This window comes from Heptranchias perlo, unplaced genomic scaffold, assembly GCF_035084215.1.
Source record: "Heptranchias perlo isolate sHepPer1 unplaced genomic scaffold, sHepPer1.hap1 HAP1_SCAFFOLD_308, whole genome shotgun sequence".
Taxonomy (NCBI): domain Eukaryota; kingdom Metazoa; phylum Chordata; class Chondrichthyes; order Hexanchiformes; family Hexanchidae; genus Heptranchias; species Heptranchias perlo.
Window position 1 is genome coordinate 161283 of NW_027139320.1, and position 24100 is coordinate 185382.

Genomic DNA, 24100 nt, shown 5'->3' on the forward strand with positions numbered 1-24100 from the left:
AGGAGCCGCCGGCCGGGAGCGCTCGACCGAGAGGCGGGGTTTGTGGACAGAGCAATGGAAAGGCTGATTGGGAGGGCCGAGAGTGGAGTATTCTCACCATCGACCGAAATATAAACTCATTATATATAATATATATATAAATAACCTGAATATATAAAATTATATATTTAAATATAAACTCATTATATATAATATATATATAAATAACCTGAATATATAAAATTATATATTTAAATATAAACTCATTATATATAATATATATATAAATAACCTGAATATATAAAATTATATATTTAAATATAAACTCATTATATATAATATATATATAAATAACCTGAATATATAAAATTATATATTTAAATATAAACTCATTATATATAATATATATATAAATAACCTAAATATATAAAATTATATATTTAAATATAAACTCATTATATATAATATATATATAAATAACCTGAATATATAAAATTATATATTTAAATATAAACTCATTATATATAATATATATATAAATAACCTGAATATATAAAATTATATATTTAAATATAAACTCATTATATATAATATATATATAAATAACCTAAATATATAAAATTATATATTTAAATATAAACTCATTATATATAATATATATATAAATAACCTGAATATATAAAATTATATATTTAAATATAAACTCTCATTATATATAATATATAAATAAACTGAATATATAAAATTATATATTTAAATATAAACTCTCATTATATAAAATTATATATTTAAATATAAACTCTCATTATATATAAATATATATAAATAACCTGAATATATAAAATTATATATTTAAATATAAACTCTCATTATATATAATATATATATTAACCTGAATATATAAAATTATATATTTAAATATAAACTCTCATTATATATAAATATATATATTAACCTGAATATATAAAATTATATATTTAAATATAAACTCTCATTATATATAATATATAAATAAACTGAATATATATAATTATATATTTAAATATAAACTCTCATTATATATAATATATATATTAATAAACTGAATATATAAAAATAATACTCATTATTATAAAATTATATATTTAAATATAAACTCTCATATATAAATATATATATTAATAAACTGAATATATAAAAACAATACGTCACTATTATAAAATTATATATTTAAATATAAATTCTCATTATATAAATATATATATATTAATAAACTGAATATATAAAAATAATACTTCATTATTATAAAATTATTTACTTAAATATAAATTCTCATTATATATAAATATATATATTAATCAACTGAATATATAAAAATAATACCTTATTATTATAAAATAATATATTTAAATATAAATTCTCATTATATATAATATATAAATAAACTGAATATATATAATTATATATTTAAATATAAACTCTCATTATATATAATATATATATTAATAAACTGAATATATAAAAATAATACTCATTATTATAAAATCATATATTTAAATATAAACTCTCATATATAAATATATATATTAATAAACTGAATATATAAAAACAATACATCACTATTATAAAATTATATATTTAAATATAAATTCTCATTATATAAATATATATATATTAATAAACTGAATATATAAAAATAATACTTCATTATTATAAAATTATTTACTTAAATATAAATTCTCATTATATATAAATATATATATTAATCAACTGAATATATAAAAATAATACCTTATTATTATAAAATAATATATTTAAATATAAATTCTCATTATATATAAATATATATATTAATAAACTGAATATATAAAAATAATACTCATTATTATAAAATCATATATTTAAATATAAACTCATAAATATATATATTAATAAACTGAATATATAAAAATAATACTTCATTATTATAAAATTATATATTTAAATATAAATTCTCATTATATATAAATATATATATTAATAAATTGAATATATAAAAATAATACTTCATTATTATAAAATTATATACTTAAATATAAATTCTCATTAGATATAAATATATATATTAATAAACTGAATGAATAAAAATAATACTTCATTATCATAAAATAATGTAAAAATAATACCTCATAAAAATAATATCTTACCATATATAAAATATATATTTAAATATAAATTCTCATTATATATAAATATATATACATTAATAAACTGAATATATAAAATAATACCTCATTATTATAAATTAATATAAAAACAATACCTCACTATTATAAAATAATATATTTAAATATAAATTCTCATTATATAAATATATATATATTAACTAAACTGAATATATAAAATTAATACTTCACTATTATAAAATTATATATTTAAATATAAATTCTCATTATATATAAATATATATATTCACTAAACTGAATTTATAAAAATAATACCTTATTATTATAAAATAATGTTAAAAAAAACCACATTATAAAATAAGGTGAAAATAATACCTTATAAAATAATGTAAAAATAATACCTCATTATTATAAATTAATGTAAAAATAATACCTCATTATTATAAATTAATGTAAAAATAATACCTTATTATAAAATAATGTGAAAATAATACCTCACTATTATAAAATAATGTGAAAATAATACCTCATTATTATAAAATAATGTAAAAATAATACTGCATTATTATAAAATAATGTGAAAATAATACCTCATTATTATAAATTAATGTAAAAATAATACCTTATAAAATAATGTGAAAATAATACCTCATTATTATAAAATAATGTAAAAATAATACTCACTATTATAAAATAATGTAAAAATAATACTGCATTAATATAAAATAATGTGAAAATAATACCTCATTATTATAAAATAATGTAAAAATAATACTCATTATAAAATAATGTAAAAATAATACTGCATTATTATAAAATAATGTGAAAATAATACCTTATTATAAAATAATGTGAAAATAATACTGCATTATTATAAATTAATGTGAAAATAATACCTTATTATAAAATAATGTGAAAATAATACCTCATTATTATAAAATAATGTGAAAATAATACCTCATTATTATAAATTAATGTAAAAATAATACTCACTATTATAAAATAATGTAAAAATAATACCTCACTATTTTAAAATAATGTAAAAATAAAACCGCATTATTATAAAATAATACCTTGTTATTATAAATTAATGTAGAAATAATACCTTGTTATTATAAATTAATGTAAAAATAATACCTCATTATTATAAATTAATGTAAAAATAATACCTTATTATTATAAATTAATGTAAAAATAATACCTCATTATTATAAAATAATGTGAAAATAATACCTTATTATAAATTAATGTGAAAATAATACCCCATTATTATAAATTAATGTAAAAATAATACCTTATTATTATAAAATAATGTGAAAGTAATACCTCATTATTAAAAAATAATGTGAAAATAAAACTGCATTATTATAAATTAATGTGAAAATAATACCTTATTATAAAATAATGTGAAAATAATACCTCATTATTATAAAATAATGTGAAAATAATACCTCATTATTATAAATTAATGTAAAAATAATACTCACTATTATAAAATAATGTAAAAATAATACCTCACTATTTTAAAATAATGTAAAAATAAAACCGCATTATTATAAAATAATACCTTGTTATTATAAATTAATGTAGAAATAATACCTTGTTATTATAAATTAATGTAAAAATAATACCTCATTATTATAAATTAATGTAAAAATAATACCTTATTATTATAAATTAATGTAAAAATAATACCTCATTATTATAAAATAATGTGAAAATAATACCTTATTATAAATTAATGTGAAAATAATACCCCATTATTATAAATTAATGTAAAAATAATACCTTATTATTATAAAATAATGTGAAAATAATACCTCATTATTATAAATTAATGTAAAAATAATACCTTATTATTATAAAATAATGTGAAAATAATACCTCATTATTATAAAATAATGTGAAAATAATACCTTGTTATTATAAATTAATGTAGAAATAATACCTCACTATTATAAATTAATGAAAAAATAAAACTGCACTATCCTCATTATTATAAATTAATGTAAAAATAATACCTATTATAACTTCATTTAAAAATATACCTTATTACTATAAAATAATATTTCACTAATATAAAACAATATAAATAATGCCTCATTAATATAAAACAAATCTCACTAATATAAAATAACATAAATTATGCTCCATTAATATAAATAATATCTCACTAATATAAAATAATATAAATTATACCTCTTTAATATTTCATTGATGTAAAACAATATAAATTATACCTCATTAGTATAAATAATATCTCACTAAAATAAAGCAATATAAATAATGCCTCCTTAATGTAAAATGATATCTCACTAATATAAAATAATATAAATAATGCCTCATTAATATAAAATAATATTTAATATAAAATAATATAAATTATACCTCTTTAATATAAATAATATCTCACCAATATAAAATAATATAAATAATGCCTCATTAATATAAATAACATATCACTAATATAAAACAATATAAATTATACCTCATTAGTATAAATAATATCTCACTAAAATAAAGCAATATAAATAATGCCTCCTTAATGTAAAACGATATCTCACTAATATAAAATAACATAAATTATGCTCCATTAATATAAATAATATCTCACTAATATAAAATAATATAAATTATATCTCTTTAATATTAAACAATATTTCATTAATGTAAAACAATATAAATTATACCTCATTAGTATAAATAATATCTCACTAATATAAAATAGTATAAATAATGCCTCATTAATATAAAATAATATCTCACTAATATAAAACAATATAATAATGCCTTATTAATGTAAAATAATATCTCACTAATAAAAAACAATATAAATAATTCCACATTAGTATAAAATAATATCTCACTAATATAAAATAATATAAATAATGCCTCATTAATATAAAACAATATCTCACTAATATAAAATAATATAAATAATGCCTCATTAGTATAAAATAATATCTAATATAAAATAATATAAATTATACCTCTTTAATATTAAACAATATTTCATTAATGTAAAACAATATAAATTATACCTCATTAGTATAAATAATATCTCACTAATATAAAATAATATAAATTATACCTCATTAATATTAAACATTATTTCATTAATATAAAATAATATAAATAATAACTCATTAGTATAAAATACTATCACACCAATAAAAAACATTATAAATAATGCCTCATTAATGTAAAATAATATCTCACTAATAAAAAACAATATAAATAATGCCTCATTAATATAAAACAAATTTCACAAATATAAAATAACATAAATAATGCCTCATTAGTATAAATCAACATCTCATTAACAAAAAACAATATAAATAATTCCTCATTAGTATAAAATAAAATCTCACTAATATAAAATAATATCAATAATGCCTCATTAATATAAAACAAACCTCACTAATATTAAACAATATAAATAATTCCTCATTAGTATAAAATAATATCTCATTAATATATGTAATACCTCATTAATATAAAACAATATCTCATTAATATAAAACAATATAAATAATACCTCATCAATGTAAACTAATATCTCATTAATATAAAATAATATAAATAATACCTCATTATACCACATTAATATAAAATAATATAAATAATGCTTCATTAGTATAAAACAATATTTGACTAATATAAATCAATATAAATAATGCCTCATTAATATAAAATAATAGCTCACTAATATAAAGCAATATAAATAATGCCTCATTAGTATAAAACAATATCTCACCAATATAAAATAATATAAATACCTCACTAATATAAAATAATACCTCATTAATATAAAATAATATCTCACTAATATAAAACAATATAAATAATGCCTCATTAGTATAAAACAATATCTCACCAATATAAAACAATATAAATAATGCCTCATTAGTATAAAACAATATTTCACCAATATAAAATAATATAAATAATACCTCATTAGTATAAAATAATATCTCACTAATATAAAATAATATAAATAATGCCTCATTAATATTAAACATGCCCACTAATATAAAATAATATAACTAATGCCTCATTAGTATAAAACAATATCTCACTAATATATAATATAAATAATTCCTCATTAATATAAAATAATATCTCACTAATATAAAACAATATAAATTATACCTCATTAATATAAAACAATATCTCACTAATATAAAACAATATAAATAATGCCTCATTAATATAAAACAATATCTCACTAATATAAAACAATATAAATAATGCCTCATTAATATAAAATAATATCTCACTAATATAAAATAATACAAATGATGCCTCATTAATATAAACAATATCTCACTAATATAAAATAATATAAATAATGCCTCATTAGTATAAAACAATATTTGACTAATATAAAACAATATAAATTATACCTCATTAATATAAAATGATATCTCACTAATATAAAACAATATAAATAGTGCTTCATTAATATAAAACAATATCTACTAATATAAAACAATATAAATAATACCTCATTAATATAAAACAAATCTCACGAATATAAAATAATATAAACTATACCTCATTAATATAAAATAATATCTCACTAATATAACATATAAAATCATGTAAATAATACCTCATTATACCTCATTAATATAAAATAATATCTAATTAATATAAAAATAATACTTCATGACTATAGAATAATATCCAATTAATATAAAAATAATACTGTGTTGATGATTAAAATATGGGGAAAGAGCAGGGGACTGGGACTAACTGGAATGCTCTTACAAAGAGCCAGCACAGGCTCAATGGGGCGAATGGCCTCCTTCTGTGTTGTAACCATTCTATGATTCTATAATATAAAATAATATTTCATTAATATAAAAGAGCATCCAATTACTATAAAATAATATCTAATTAATATATAATAATAACTCATTAATCGAAAATAACATCTAATTAATAGAAAATAATATCTCATTAATATAAAAATAATATCTCATTAATATAACATCTAATTAATATAAAATAATATATAACTAAGAAAAATAAAATATAATTATATCTAATTAATATAAAATAACATCTAATAAATATAAAAAATATCTAATCAATATAAAATATCTAATATAAAAATAAAACTCATTGATATGAAATATATAAAAATAATAACTCATTAATATATAATAATATCTAATTAATATAAAATAATATAAAAATAATACCGCTAATAGAAAATAATATCTCATTAATATAAAAATAAAATAGTGAGGGGAATTATATAATCAATATATCAATAATATCTCATTAATATAAATATATAAAATAGGGGAATTATACAATCAATATATCAATAATATCTCATTAATATAAATACATAAAATAGTGAGGGGAATTATATAATCAATATATCAATAATATCTCATTAATATAAATATATAAAACAGGGGAATTATATAATCAATATATAAATAATATCTCATTAATATAAGTATATAAAATAGGGGAATTATATAATCAATATATCAATAATATCCCATTAATATAAATATATAAAATAGTGAGGGGAATTATATAATCAATATATATAATATCACATGAATATAAATATATAAAATAATTACAGGCATTATAATTAATGAGTGAAGATAATATCTAATTGATATAAATATAAAAATAATATAAGATTAATCTAAATATGTAAAATGATATCTGATAAATATATAAAATATAAACATGTCACATTACTATCACTATTAAATATTTAAAAAGCTGATGAACATAAATACATAAGTTTTAAAACAATATCACTTTCATATAAATATGAAAATAATAGCTCATTAATATAAATATTTGAAATAATATGTGATGAATAGGAACGTATAAAATAAGTTATTATACAAAATTAATATCTCATTAATAGAAATAAAGATTTGCATTACTAGGGCGCCTTTCACGAGCTCAGGACCCAAAGCGCTTTACAGCCAATGAAGTACTTTTTGAAATGTAGTCACTGTTGTAATGTGGGGAACACGGCAGCGAATTTGCGCACAGCAAGATCCCACAAACTGCAATATGATAAATGACCGGATAATCTGCTTTGGTGATATTGGTTGGGGGATAAATATTGGCCCCAGCACACTGGGGAGAACTCCCCCCTGCTCTTCTTGCAAATAACGGCTGTGGGATCATTAACGTCCGCCAGAGAGGGCAGACGGGGCCTCGGTTTAACGTCTCATCGGAAAGACGGCACCTCCGACAGTGCAGCGCTCGCTCAATCCTCCTTGACTGGGGGGCAGAGATTGCATCACGTGGAAGGTAAGTGGATTGGGTTTTGATCGCCTCGGGGGTTGGAGAGCGATTTCCCATAGTATTTTCTCCCTTGTAGGTATTCTGCCTCTCCCAGGAGATGTCATTCCTGCGGGAGAGGATGATCCAGCCATCATTGGGCTGGCTTGATGGACCAGCTAGTCTATTTCTGCCTGTCATTTTCATAGCTACATGTGAAAAATAAATTTGTGTGAATTTTGTGCTTAGCAAAGCCAAGTTTGACCACTCAGGGGAATACAGTGTTTTTTTAAAAATGCTGTTAAGCGCAGATGGCCGTTTGTCTATGTGCAGTCATGCAACTCAGCTAAATATAAACAATATTAGCCTCCCTCTCGCCCCCCTTTCCATCCAATGGCAGCAGAGATGTAGGAGCAGGAAGAGGCCATTCAGCCCCTCGAGCCTGTTACACAGGAACAGGAGGAGGCCCATTCAGCCCCTCGAGCCTGTTACACAGGAACAGGAGGAGGCCCATTCAGCCCCTCTCGAGCCTGTTACACAGGAACAGGAGGAGGCCCATTCAGCCCCCTCGAGCCTGTTACACAGGAACAGGAGGAGGCCCATTCAGCCCCCTCGAGCCTGTTACACAGGAACAGGAGGAGGCCCATTCAGCCCCCTCGAGCCTGTTACACAGGAACAGGAGGAGGCCCATTCAGCCCCTCGAGCCTGTTACACAGCAACAGGAGGAGGCCATTCAGCCCCTCGAGCCTGTTACACAGGAACAGGAGGAGGCCATTCAGCCCCTCGAGCCTGTTACACAGGAACAGGAGGAGGCCATTCAGCCCCCTCGAGCCTGTTACACAGGAACAGGAGGAGGCCCATTCAGCCCCCTCGAGCCTGTTACACAGGAACAGGAGGAGGCCCATTCAGCCCCCTCGAGCCTGTTACACAGGAACAGGAGGAGGCCATTCAGCCCCTCCTTCCTTCCTGTTAATTGTATGATTTGTATTAATTGGGGTTGATTGTATTCAGGTGTCGGGTATCGATTGGGGATCTCTCCTGTATCCGTGTATGGGCGAGCTTAGCGAGAGCATGGTTTGTGCGCCAGAGGAAACTCTGTCAGCAAAGGCTTGGAAGCAGCTAAAGACCGGGCCTCGGTATTCTATCCTCCACCACATGGCTATCCAGTCTTCAACACTTCCCTCCCAGGGCTGGCAAACACAGGTTGTACTTCTCACCCCTTTCCCTTGATAAACCTGCATTGCCCCTGATTTATCATCCGGAATTTTTAAGGTGCCAAGCCTGGTGTTGCATTTGCCACTTGCAAAGTGCTCGCCTCCGTCCCCGTGCCGAGGATAGACCAGTTGGGCTGAATAGGCCTGTTTCTGTATTGTAGACTCGATGTGACAACTTGGGGAACTCTCCACCATCATCAACAAGAACAATCTGCATTTATACAGCTGCCCTTAACGTAGTAAAACATCCCCGAGGCCCTTCACAGGAGCGTAAATCAGACAAAATTTGACACCGAGCCACCTAAGGAGATATTAGGGACAGGTGACCAAAAGCTCGGACAAGGAGGTAGGTTTTAAGGAGCGTCTTAGAGGAGGGGAGAGAGAGAGACGGAGAGGTTTAGGGAGGGAATTCCAGAGCTTAGGGCCCGGGCAGCTGAAGGCACGGCCGCCAATGGTGGGAGCGATGGAAATCGGGGGGGAAGGCAAAAGAGGCCGGAATTTGAGGGGCGCAGAGATCTCGGAGGGTCGTAGGGGCTGGAGGAAGTTACAGAGATAGGGAGGAGGGTGAGGCCATGGAGGGGATTTGAACAGGAGGATGCAGGATTTTACAATCGAGGCGTTGCCGGACCGGGAGCCGATGTAGGTCAGCGAACGCAGCTGGAGGGGGGTGATGGGCAAACGGGACTCGGTGCGGGTTAGGACACGGGGGGGGGGGGGCAAGCAGAGTTTCGGATGAGCTGGAGTTTACGGAGGGTGGAAGGCGGGAGGCCGGCCAGGAGAGCGCTGGAGTAGTCGAGACTAGCGGCCAGTTTCCAGGGGGGAAACGGGTGGGGGGTGTCCATTTGTGGCAGATAACAGAGGTCCTGCTCTCCAGGTATGAATACACTCCCGATAGGCTGCTGGGGAAAGCTTCTCAGATTCTCCCTTTGTACTGGTGAGGTTTTCGCAGATGACATGCAGAATATCCCCATCTAGTGGCCCTGCACACACTGTACAAAACAGCAGTTTTCAGACCGACCGAAAAGCTTTGTTACAGAGGGATGAGAAAGTGATGCCCACAGTTTCTGAGTCCGTCACACTTGTAAATTTTGCCTTCACAGCTGGCTTATTTTTAACATTTTGTAATCTATTTCTACGGTGTCAGCCTTGCCTCTGTGGGCAGCACTCGCGCCTCTGAGCCAGAAGGCCGTGGGTTCGAGCCCCCACTCCAGAGACTTGAGCCCCGTAATCCAGGCCCCACACTCCCCAGTGCCAGTGCTGAGGGAGCGCCGCACTGTCGGAGGGTCAGTACTGAGGGAGCGCAGCACTGTCGGAGGGTCGGTACTGAGGGAGCGCCGCACTGTCGGAGGGTCGGTACTGAGGGAGCGCCGCACTGTCGGAGGGTCAGTACTGAGGGAGGGCCGCACTGTCGGAGGGTCAGTACTGAGGGAGCGCCGCACTGTCGGAGGGTCAGTACTGAGGGAGCGCCGCACTGTCGGAGGGTCAGTACTGAGGGAGCACCGCACTGTCGGAGGGTCAGTACTGAGGGAGCGCCGCACTGTCGGAGGGTCAGTACTGAGGGAGCGCCGCACTGTCGGAGGGTCAGTACTGAGGGAGCGCCGCACTGTCGGAGGGTCAGTACTGAGGGAGCGCTGCACTGTCGGAGGGTCAGTACTGAGGGAGCGCCGCACTGTCGGAGGGTCAGTACTGAGGGAGCGCTGCACTGTCGGAGGGTCAGTACTGAGGGAGCGCCGCACTGTCGGAGGGTCAGTACTGAGGGAGCGCTGCACTGTCGGAGGGTCAGTACTGAGGGAGGGCCGCACTGTCGGAGGGTCAGTACTGAGGGAGCGCCGCACTGTCGGAGGGGCAGTACTGAGGGAGCGCCGCACTGTCGGAGGGTCAGTACTGAGGGAGCGCCGCACTGTCGGAGGGTCAGTACTGAGGGAGCGCCGCACTGTCGTAGGGTCAGTACTGAGGGAGCGCCGCACTGTCGGAGGGTCAGTACTGAGGGAGCGCCGCACTGTCGGAGGTGCCGTCTATCGGATGAGACGTTAAACCGAGGCCCCGTCTGCCCCCCTCGGGTGGACGTAAAAGATCCCGCGGCCACTATTTTGAAGAAGAGCAGGGGGGAGTTCTCCCCGGTGTCCTGGGGCCGATATTTATCCCTCAACCAACATCGCTAAAAAAAAACCAGACTATCTGGTCATTTATCACATCGCTGATTGTGGGATCTTGCTGTGCGCCAGTTGGCTGCCGCGTTTCCCCGCATTACAACGGTGAGCGCACTTCAAAAAAAAAAAGTACTTCATCGGCCGTGAAACGCTCTGGGACGTCCCGAGGCGGCGGAATTATGAATGAAAGTCTGGTTCTTTGGTTCTCGAGAATCAAGGCAAAACCTTTTTTTTGCTCTCGTGCCTTTGGCGCGATACGTGGTCGGGGGGTGGGGGGGTGGGGGGGGCGGCGACTGTTTCTCCGGCGGTACGGAGGAGGCGGCGGAGGGGTCCCAGGTGCGGAAGGAGAAAACGGCGCGGAGGGCACTGAAGTGTCGCTGGTACCTCCCGTCAGCGCGCTGCGGAATCGCCCTGAGGCACCCGTCTCCGCACAAAGCGGGAGCAAGTAATTTATACCCGGAGCCTTTCACCACCTCAGGACGTCCCAGAGCGCCGCACGTTTAAAGTGCGGCCTCTGTTGCGATGTCGGGAAACGCGGCGCCCGGTTTGCGCACAGCAAGATCCCACAAGCAGCAGCGTGACGAACGACCAGGTGACCCTGTTTGTCGGTGTTGGTTGAGGGATAAATATTGGCCCTTAGGACGCCGGGGAGAACTCCCCTCCTTCCCCCTGCTCTTTTTTTTTTGAAATGGTGGCTTACTTCCACCTTGGCGGTGGGGGGGGGGAGGGCGCGAGGTTTCGCGTCACGTGACGTCATTACGAACAGGAGGAGGCCGCTCGGCCCCTCGAGCCTGCTCGGCTACCCCGTGGCCGACCTGCACCCCATCTCCGCCTACCCGCCTTTGGCTCCATATCCCTCCGTACCCACCACCCGACGGAAAAACTCCCCCCCCCCCCCCCCCCCTTGGCGTCCCTCGAGCCGTCCATCAACACTGCCGTCGGTGGGATCTTGCCGTGCGCCAGTTGGCCGCCGCGCCTCCCCCGCGCCGCGACGCCTCGAAGAAGGAAAGGGATTCCGTTGGCTGCGACGCGCTCCGGGACGTACGGAGCTGGTGGAAAGGCCCCGCGCGCAATTGCGAGCGCTACCCCTATGTTCGGTCGCCACGTCGCTCGACTCTTCGGACAGGGGCGGGGTGATTTGAAACCAAGTCTTTCAAAACAAGATGCCCTCCCTTCGCTGGATCGCCCCCGCCCCCGAACCCAGCCCCGAGTGGAACTCCAAACGTTTGTGGTCACCGATGAGAGCAGATTAAAGCAAGGGAGATAAAACGGTCGATGACTTCCAAAGGAATCTAATTTGGGAACTTCCGTTGGTGGTCTGGGCGTGCAACTCTCAGAAGTGGTTCATTTCCTCAGGGGAGGGGGGGTTTGCGGAGTTCCCCCCCCCCTGCCACAATCCCCCTCCCCCTTTCCCTTCTCGTCCCTTCAACAGAGTAAAAAAAAAAGGAAATCACTTTGGTGATGCCTCTGCTCTTAAAGACTTCCCTCCCCGGATTCTCCACAAAAGCCTCATCAAGAACAAAAAAAAAAAACGAAATTAAGGCAGCACATGTCTGGTACTCTCCTGCCATCTCATGGGACTGATGTCTGTGTGTTTGAAGGGGAGGGTGAGGGGGAGATGGTTGGGGGGTCGGGGAGAGGGGCGGCTGCGGTCGTTGCGGACTACCCACGCCGGCACACACGGCATCGAAACCACAACCCCCCCCCCGCCCCGCCGGCCGCTCTCTCCTCCCCCCCCCCCCCCTCCCCACTGACCCATCCTCGACATCACAGGCTGACGCTGACTGTCTCTTCCCACACAGCCGTCTTTCCATATGGCACTGGTTGGTTCACACAAGAAACAGAGGAAGGGAGAGCTCGCATTTTATACCCAGCACCTTTCACCACCTCAGGACGTTCCCGAGGACCTTCACAGCCAGTGAAGTACTTTTCTTTTTAAGGGTAGGGAAACGCGGCAGCCGATTTGCGCACAGCAAGCTCCCACAAACAGCAAGGCGGTGATGACCCCAGTTAATCTGTTTTTTTTTTAGTGCTGTTGGTTGAGGGACCCTTAATACCCTTGCACAACACCCTCTATCGATCTCAGTCCTGAAATTTCCAATTGACCCCCCCCCGGCCTCAACAGCTTTTTTGGGAGAGAGAGTTCCAGATTCCCACTCCCCCTTTGTGTGAAGAAGTGCTTCCCGACATCTTCTGAGAGGCGATCTTATTGAAACATGTAAGATTGTGAAGGGGCTCGATCGGGTGGATGCGGTGAGGATGTTCCCAAGGATGGGTGAAACTAGAACGAGGGGGGCGTAATCTTAGAATAAGGGGCTGCTCTTTCAGAACTGAGATGAGGAGAAACTTCTTCACTCAGAGGGTAGTAGGTCTGTGGAATTTGCTGCCCCAGGAAGCTGTGGAAGCTACATCATTAAATAAATTTAAAACAGAAATAGACAGTTTCCTAGAAGTAAAGGGAATTAGGGGTTACGGGGAGCGGGCAGGAAATCGGACATGAATTTAGATTTGAGGTTAGGATCAGATCAGCCATGATCTTATTGAATGGCGGAGCAGGCTCGAGGGGCCGATTGGCCTCCTCCTGCTCCTATTTCTTATGTTCTTATCACCCCTGAACGGCCCGGCTCTGATTTTAAGGTTCTGCCCCCCCCTTGTTCTGGACTCCCCCTCACCAGAGGAAATAGTTTCTCTCTATCGAATCTTTTAATCATCTTAAACCCCTCGATTAGATCACCCCTTAATCTTCTACACTCGAGGGAATACAAGCCCAGTCTGTGCAACCCATCCTCGTAGTTTAACCCTTGGGAGCCCCGGTAACACTGGTGAATCTGCCCTGCACCCCCTCCGAGGCCAATTTATCCTCTCAGTTCTGGTATCATCCTTGTAAACCTTTTTTTGTTTGCACTTTTCTCCAGTACAAAGAGAATTGAGCGGAGAGAGAGAAATAAAGAAAAAAGAGAAATCCAATCAAATATAAAATGTGTTTTTGCTGCAAGCAGAGTGAGAGTGAAATGATGCCACAGGCTTGTCCACGTGGTAACAAAATCACTGTTATGTGTTTTTAGGAGACCATCGGAGGCTTTTTGACAATGCAATGAAAAACACAAACCACACAGTTTTAGGTCTAGTAGGGAAGTAAGATGCAAATCTGGAATGGTACGGCAAAGGAGCAGGCCATTCGGCCCGTTGTGCCTGTGCCGGCCCTTTGAAAGAGCTGTCCAATTAGTCCCACTCCTAATCCCCCCTCCCTGCTCTTTCCCTGTAGCCCTGAATACTTTTCCTTTTCAAGTATTTATCCAATTCCCCTTTTGAAAGTTACTATTGAACCTGCCTCCCACCGCCCTTTCAGGCAGCACGTTTCCAGATCATAACAACTCGCTGCGTAAAAAAAAAAACATTCTCCTCCTCTTCTCCCCTCCTCTGGCTCTTTGTCCGTTTACCGTGGGCCTGCGACCACTGGGATGCATATCACGTGCTGACCTGCATCAGTTTCTTTTATCTGAAGATCGATATTTCTCCCTCGCTCAGCTCATTTAGATTTGCTGATTTATTAGCTGGTGCAACTAGTACACGCAGGAAAAATGGGGGTGAGACTTTAGGTGGGGAGGGGGGTCTCAGAATATCTAGTTGTAATAACTAGTTATAAGTGCCAGCCTTGGCTCGGTGGGTAGCGCTCTGTCTCTCGCCTCTGAGTCAGAAGGTCGTGGGTTCGAGCCCCACTCCAGAGACCCGCGCCCCATAATCCAGCCCGACACTCCCATGTCAGTAGTGAGGTAGTGCTGCACTGCTGGAGGGTCAGTAGTGAGGGAGTGCTGCACTGCCGGAGGGGCAGTACTGAGGGAGTGCTGCACTGCCGGAGGGGCAGTACTGAGGGAGTGCTGCACTGTTGGAGGGGCAGTACTGAGGGAGCGCTGCACTGTTGGAGGGGCAGTACTGAGGGAGCGCTGCACTGTCGGAGGGGCAGGACTGAGGGAGTGCTGCACTGTTGGAGGGTCAGTACTGAGGGAGCGCTGCACTGTCGGAGGGGCAGGACTGAGGGAGCGCTGCACTGTTGGAGGGGCAGTACTGAGGGAGCGCTGCACTGTCGGAGGGTCAGTAGTGAGGGAGCGCTGCACTGTTGGAGGGTCAGTACTGAGGGAGCGCCGCACTGCCGGAGGGTCAGTACTGAGGGAGCGCTGCACTGTCGGAGGATCGGTACTGAGGGAGCGCTGCACTGTCGGAGGGTCGGTACTGAGGGAGCGCTGCTCTGTCGGAGGGTCAGTACTGAGGGAGTGCTGCACTGCCGGAGGGGCAGTACTGAGGGAGTGCTGCACTGTTGGAGGGGCAGTACTGAGGGAGCGCTGCACTGTCGGAGGGGCAGGACTGAGGGAGCGCTGCACTGTTGGAGGGGCAGTACTGAGGGAGCGCCGCACTGTCGGAGGGGCAGGACTGAGGGAGCGCCGCACTGTCGGAGGGTCAGTACCGAGGGAGCGCCGCACTGTCGGAGGGTCGGTACTGAGGGAGCGCCGCACTGTCGGAGGGTCAGTACTGAGGGAGCGCCGCACTGTCGGAGGGTCAGTACTGAGGGAGCGCTGCCCTGTCGGAGGGTCAGTACTGAGGGAGCGCCGCACTGTCGGAGGGTCAGTCGTGAGGGAGCGCCGCACTGTCGGAGGGGCGGTACTGAGGGAGCGCCGCACTGTCGGAGGGTCAGTACCGAGGGAGCGCCGCACTGTCGGAGGGTCGGTACTGAGGGAGCGCCGCACTGTCGGAGGGTCAGTACTGAGGGAGCGCCGCACTGTCGGAGGGTCAGTACTGAGGGAGCGCTGCCCTGTCGGAGGGTCAGTACTGAGGGAGCGCCGCACTGTTGGAGGGTCAGTCGTGAGGGAGCGCCGCACTGTCGGAGGGTCAGTACTGAGGGAGTGCTGCACTGTCGGGGGTGCCGTCTTTCGGATGAGACTTTAAACCGAGGCCCCCGTCCGCCCCTCTCGGGTGGGCCGAACAGATCCCACGGCCGCTATTCCGAAGAAGAGCAGGGCGGGGAGTTCTCCCCGGTGTCCTGGGGACCGATATTTATCCCTCAACCAACGTCACTGCAGTAACAGATCACCTGTTCATTGAATTGCTGCTTGTGGGATCTTGCTGTGCGCAAATTGGCTGCCGCGTCTCCCTACGTTACAACAGTGACCGCACTTCAAAAAGTACTTCATTGGCTGTAAAGCTCTTTGGGACGTCCTGAGGTGGTGGAAGGGGCCGGGTATAAAATGCAACTTCTTTCTTTATTTCTTGCACATTACAGGGTTCAGTTTGTCTAGTCATGACCCAGGGTGCGACTGTCTCGATCGATCGGAATTCGAGCCCCCCGCCACTACCCCCCTCCACCACTCCCCCCCACCCCCCCCCCCCCCCCCAAGCTCCAAATGGCCCTTTACTCGTCAACCATCATCCCAGTTAAATTCAGGGGTCACGGGGGTTAAACTCTCAGGCTAGGTATTGCTAATAGCTTGCAAGCCCGGACTAATAGAGCATTGCCCTGGGAACAGTCTTGAACAAGAAAGGCTCCCATTAGTCAGAACACAGCATATTTTCCCTAAGTCGGACTCTCTCTGACTCAGGAACACAGCGGTTATCAAACCACAACTTGGATGGGATGATGCAGTTGACTGAGCCAGGGCTCCGCGCTGATTACAGTGCGCTGTACAAACAGTGCGACACAGAGTCTTTCATTTCACAACCCAGGCAAGAGAATAAAACAAACGTACCGCCCCCGACTCCATGTTCCTGTGTAACAGGCTCGAGGGGGCTGAATGGGCCCCCTCCTGTTCCTGTGTAGCAGGCTCGAGGGGCTGAATGGCCTCCTCCTGTTCCTGTGTAACAGGCTCGAGAGGGGCTGAATGGGCCTCCTCCTGTTCCTGTGTAACAGGCTCGAGAGGGGCTGAACGGCCTCCTCCTGTTCCTGTGTAACAGGCTCGAGGGGCTGAATGGCCTCCTCCTGTCCCTGTGTAACAGGCTCGAGGGGCTGAATGGCCTCCTCCTGTTCTTAATGTAACAGGCTCGAGGGGCTGAACGGCCTCCTCCTGTTCCTGTGTAACAGGTTCAAGGGGCTGAATGGCCTCCTCCTGTTCCTGTGTAACAGGCTCGAGGGGGCTGAATGGCCTCCTCCTGTTCCTGAGTAACAGGTTCAAGGGGCTGAATGGCCTCTTCCTGTTCCTGTGTAACAGGCTTGAGGGGGCTGAATGGCCTCCTCCTGTTCCTGTGTAACAGGCTCGAGGGGGCTGAATGGGCCTCCTCCTGTTCCTGTGTAACAGGCTCGAGGGGGGCTGAATGGGCCTCCTCCTGTTCCTGTGTAACAGGCTCGAGGGGGGCTGAATGGCCTCCTCCTGTCCCTGTGTAACAGGCTCGAGAGGGGCTGAACGGCCTCCTCCTGTTCTTAATGTAACAGGCTCGAGAGGGGCTGAATGGCCTCCTCCTGTCCCTGTGTAACAGGCTCGAGAGGGGCTGAACGGCCTCCTCCTGTCCCTGTGTAACAGGCTCGAGGGGCTGAACGGCCTCCTCCTGTTCTTAATGTAACAGGCTCGAGAGGGGCTGAATGGCCTCCTCCTGTCCCTGTGTAACAGGCTCGAGAGGGGCTGAACGGCCTCCTCCTGTCCCTGTGTAACAGGCTCGAGAGGGGCTGAACGGCCTCCTCCTGTCCCTGTGTTCCTTTACCAAAGCTTCACGGGGAACCATTAGGTCTCGGGATGTTTCCTGCCACCTCGTGCCGCGGTCCGGGATCTCAGCAACGAGTCTGACGCCGCAGAGACACGGCAGGACGAGCAAGGCCAAGGTCTGCGGGGGGGGGGGAACAGTGGGGAGGAATGCGCAGAGTTATGCTGATGTCGGACTGCGGGGGAGCGGGAGAGGGAGGGAGGTCGGGTGGCTGCAACTAACCTCGGCACACATGCGCAAGAGAAAGAAAGAACTCCCATTTTATATCCGGCTCCTTTCACCGCCTCAGGACGTTCCCAAAGCGCCTCACAGCCAATGAAGGACTTTTTTATTTGAAGTGTTGTAATGTCGGAAACGCGGCAGACAATTTGTGTACGGCAAGATCCCACAAACAGCAATTAAACGACCAGATAATCTGTTTTTAGTGATGTTGGTTGAGGGATAAATATCGGCCCCAGGACACCGGGGAGAACTCCCCCCCCCGCCCCCCCCTGCTATTCATCGAAATAGTGGCCGTGGGATCTTTTACACCCACCTGAGAGAGGCAGACGGGGCCTCGGTTTAACGTCTCATCCGAAAGACGGCACTTCCGACTGTGCGGCGCTCCCTCGGTACTGACCCTCCGACAGTGCGGCGCTCCCTCAGTACTGTCCCTCCGACAGTGCGGCGCTCCCTCAGTACCGACCCTCCGACAGTGCGGCGCTCCCTCAGTACGGACCCTCCGACAGTGCGGCGCTCCCTCAGTACGGACCCTCCGACAGTGCAGCGTTCCCTCAGTACTGACCCTCCGACAGCGCGGCGCTCCCTCAGTACTGACCCTCCGACAGTGCGGCGCTCCCTCAGTACTGACCCTCCGACAGTGCGGCGCTCCCTCAGTACTGACCCTCCGACAGTGCGGCGCTCCCTCAGTACTGACCCTCCGACAGCGCGGCGCTCCCTCAGTACTGACCCTCCGACAGCGCGGCGCTCCCTCAGTACTGACCCTCCGACAGCGCGGCGCTCCCTCAGTACTGACCCTCCGACAGCGCGGCGCTCCCTCAGTACTGACCCTCCGACAGGGCGGCGCTCCCTCAGTACTGACCCTCCGACAGCGCAGCGCTCCCTCAGTACTGACCCTCCGACAGTGCGGCGCTCCCTCAGTACTGACCCTCCGACAGTGCGGCGCTCCCTCAGTACTGGCACTGGGGAGTGTCGGCCAGGATTACGGGGCTCAAGTCTCCGGAGCGGGGCTCGGACCCTCGACCTTCCGAGTCAGACGAGGGAGAGTGTGCTATCACCGTCACCACCTGTTGTCTGCAGGTGTTACAGTAAACAGGCAATGGGCAGAACACAGGGTGCTTTGTTCAGTGAAGCATTTGTTATACCTCAGGTGCTTTCAAATGTCAAACCTTTGGTTTAAGTATAGATCTGGGTGGAATGTGAATTCTTCACTGGCTTGTTGAAGGCTACTGTATCTCAGAGACTGTCACGTAATCGTCAAGGCATAACCCTAACTCTTGGGTTACTTTTGTATTCATTCTCAGGACGTGGGCGTCGCTGGCAAGGCCGGCATTTTTTTTTGCCCACTCCCTTAGTTGCCCCGTGAGATGGCGGTGCTGGGGGGGTTACTCCCGCTGTGGTGAGGGCGCTCCCACGGTGTTATTGGTTCCACGATTCGGACACGACGACGATGAAGGAACGGGAAGCTATCCATCCAAGTCGGGATGGTGTGTGCGCGCCTTGGAGGGGAACTCGGCGGGGTGATGGTGTTTCCCGCAAGAAGAAAGAAAGAACTTTGCATTTATATAGCACCTTTTATGACCTCAGGACGTCCCAAAGTGCTTTACAGCCGATTAAGTACTTTGTGAAGTGTGGTCATTGCTGGAATGTGGGGAACGCGGCAGCCATCGCGCAACGGCAAGATCCCACAAACGGCAGTGTGATAAATGACCAGATAATCTGTTTTTAGTGATGTTGGTTGAGGGATAAATGTTGCCAGGACACCGGGGAGAACTCCCCCCGGCTCGTCTTCCAAATAGTGGCCGTGGGATCTTTCACGTCCGCACGAGAGGGCAGACGGGACCTCGGTTTAATCTCGGCTTCATCTGAAAGACGGCACCTCCGACAGTGCAGCACTCCCTCAGTACTGCCCCTCCGACAGTGCGGCGCTCCCTCGGTACTGCCCCTCCGACAGTGCAGCGCTCCCTCAGTACTGCCCCTCCGACAGTGCGGCGCTCCCTCAGTACTGACCCTCCGACAGTGCGGCGCTCCCTCCGTACCGACCCTCCGACAGTGCGGCGCTCCCTCAGTACTGACCCTCCGACAGTGCGGCGCTCCCTCGGTACTGACCCTCCGACAGTGCGGCGCTCCCTCGGTACTGACCCTCCGACAGTGCGGCGCTCCCTCAGTACTGACCCTCCGACAGTGCGGCGCTCCCTCGGTACTGACCCTCCGACAGTGCGGCGCTCCCTCAGTACTGACCCTCCGACAGTGCGGCGCTCCCTCGGTACTGACCCTCCGACAGTGCGGCGCTCCCTCAGTACCGACCCTCCGACAGTGCGGCGCTCCCTCAGTAGGGCACTGAAGTGTCGGCCTGGATTATGGGGCTCAAGTGTCTGGAATGGGGCCACTAACCCACGACCTTCTGACTCGGAGATGAGAGAGAGAGTTACCCACTGAACCATGGGCTGAAATTAATGCATGAACACCATGCACCTGTTGCCCTTGTCCTTCTAGGTGGTGGAGGTCGCAGGTTTGGGAGGTGCTGTCGAAGAAGCCTTGGCGAGTTGCTGCAGTGCATCCTGTGGATGGTGCACACTGCAGACACCTTGCTTGAAAGAAAATCTGTGCGTGTGTCTCTCTCTCTCTCTCTCTCCTTTTAACCGCCTCTCTGGTTAAGAACAGGAGTTGGCCATTTCAGGCAGCTCCACCATTGCTTTTCACTACAGCAGCTCTCTGTGTTTAAAGCCAATTCCCCCTCCCATTTGTCCGCATCCTTTACTCCCTAAGTAAGCATCTACCTCCCTTTTAAACTCCCCGATTGATTCCTCATCTGTGACCCTCCTGGGGCTGTGAGTTTTACATTCAAACCGCCCTTTGTGTTATCCTTGTGGAATCGTGGCAGCGTAGCAGGAGGCCATTCGGCCCCTCGTGCCTGTGCTAGCTCTTACGAAAGAGCTATCCGATTAGTCCCACTACCCCCTGCTCGTTCCCCGTAGCCCTGCAAATGTTTCCTTTTCAGGTGTTTACCCAATAGTTACTACTGCGCCAGAGAGGGTACGGAGGAGATTTACGAGGACGTTGCCAGGGCTGGAGAATTTTAGCTTCGAGGCAAGATTGGATAGGCTGGGGCTGTTTTCTTTGGAACGGAGGAGGCCGAGGGGAGATTTAATTGAGGTGTATAAAATTATGAGGGGCCTGGATAGAGTGAATAGGGAGGACCTATTTCCCTTAGCAGAGGGGTCAGTAACCAGGGGACCATAGATTTAAAGTAATTGGTAGAAGGATTAGAGGGGAGCTGAGGAGAAATTTTTTCACCCAGAGGATGGTGGGGGTCTGGAACTCACTGGCTGAGAGGGTGGTAGAGGCAGAAACCCTCAACTCATTTACAAAGTACCTGGATGTGCACTTGAAGTGCCGTAACCTACAGGGCTACGGACCAAGTGCTGGAAAGTGGGATTAAGCCGGGTGGCTCTTTTTCGGCCGGCACGAACACGATGGGCCGAATGGCCTCTTTCTGTGCCGTACCTTTCTATGATTCTATTCTATTGAATCTGCTCGCACCGCCCTTTCAGGCAGCGCATTCCAGACCATCACAACTCGCTGCGTAAATAAACATTCACCTCATCTCCCCCTCCCTCTGGTTCTTTTACCAATTATCTTAAATCTGTGTCCTCTGGTTACCGACCCTCCTGCCAGTTAGAAAACAGTCTCTCCCCATCTACTCTTATCAAAACCCCTTGTGATTTTGAACGCCTGTATTAAAGCTCCCCCTTTACCTTCTCCGCTCTAAGGAGAACAATTCCCAGCTCCTCCAGTCTCTCCACATTGGTTTCATTGGTCAGAACATTGAATACAGGAGTTGGGATGTCTTGTTGAAGTTGTACAAGACATTAGTAAGGCCACACTTGGAATACTGTGTACAGTTCTGGTCACCCTATTATAGAAAGGATATTATTAAACTAGAAAGAGTGCAGAAAAGATTTACTAGGATGCTACCGGGACTTGATGGTTTGACTTATAGGGAGAGGTTGGATAGACTGAGACTTTTTTCCCTGGAGAGTAGGAGGTTTAGGGGTGATCTTATAGAAGTCTATAAAATAATGAGGGGCATAGATAAGGTCGATAGTCAAAATCTTTTCCCAAAGGTAGGGGAGTCTATAACGAGGGGGCATAGATTTAAGGTGAGAGGGGAGAGATACAAAAGGGTCCAGAGGGGCAATTTTTTCACTCAAAGGGTGGTGAGTGTCTGGAACGAGCTGCCAGAGGCAGTAGTAGAGGCGGGTACAATTTTGTCTTTTAAAAAGCATTTGGACAGTTACATGGGTAAGATGGGTATAGAGGGATATGGGCCAAGTGCAGGCAATTGGGACTAGCTAAGTGGTATAAACTGGGCGACATGGACATGTTGGGCCGAAGGGCCTGTTTCCATGTTGTAAACTTCTATGATTCGATAACTGAAGTCCCTCATCCCCGGGACCTTTCTGGTGAATCTCCTCCGCACCCTCTCCAAGGGCCTGGACATCCTTCCTAAAGTGCGGTGCCCAGAATTGGACACAGTACTCCATAGGAACATCGGAACAGGAGTAGGCCATTCAGCCCCTCGTGCCTGCTCCAGCTGAGGCCTAACCAGTGATTCGTAAAGGGTAGTACTCCGTGTCTCCATTTACGAAGCAAAGGCTTCCCGTAGGCACTTTATTAACAGGCTTATCGACTTGTCCTGCCACTGTCAAAGATTTGTGTGTGTGATCAGAACTGGCATTGGGTTAGGGTGGCATAAATCTGGAGTCAACTAGATTTCCTTAAGTGGCCTTGCAAAATCAGCAATCGGCATAATTAGGGAGGAGAATGGCAATATTACAAAAAGACAATAGAGTGCTTTGTCAATGCCTTAGCGAGGGAGAGCCCAATTTTGAAGTTATACTCATTATTAAATTTAAACCAAATGACAGGCTGTGGAGAATGTGTATCAGAGTCAAGCCTCTTAACTCTTCCATCGATGTGTCAGGCTAACTTGTCGCCAGTAACCAACACAAGGAGCTACTTCCTCCACCCTCTCCTCCTCCCCGCTCCCAAACTTTCAGCTCGTCAACACTGTGAGTCAGCAGGTCATGGGGTTCGAGCCCCACCCGACTCCTGCGACTTGAGTCCCAAAATCCAGGCCCACGCTCCCAGTGGCAGTACTGAGGGAGCGCCGCGCTGTCGGAGGGTCAGTACTGAGGGAGTGCCGCGCTGTCGGAGGGTCGGTACTGAGGGAGCGCCGCACTGTCAGAGGGTCAGTACTGAGGGAGCGCCGCGCTGTCGGAGGGTCAGTACTGAGGGAGTGCCGCGCTGTCGGAGGGTCAGTACTGAGGGAGTGCCGCGCTGTCGGAGGGTCGGTACTGAGGGAGCGCCGCACTGTCAGAGGGTCAGTACTGAGGGAGCGCTGCACTGTCGGAGGGTCGGTACTGAGGGAGCG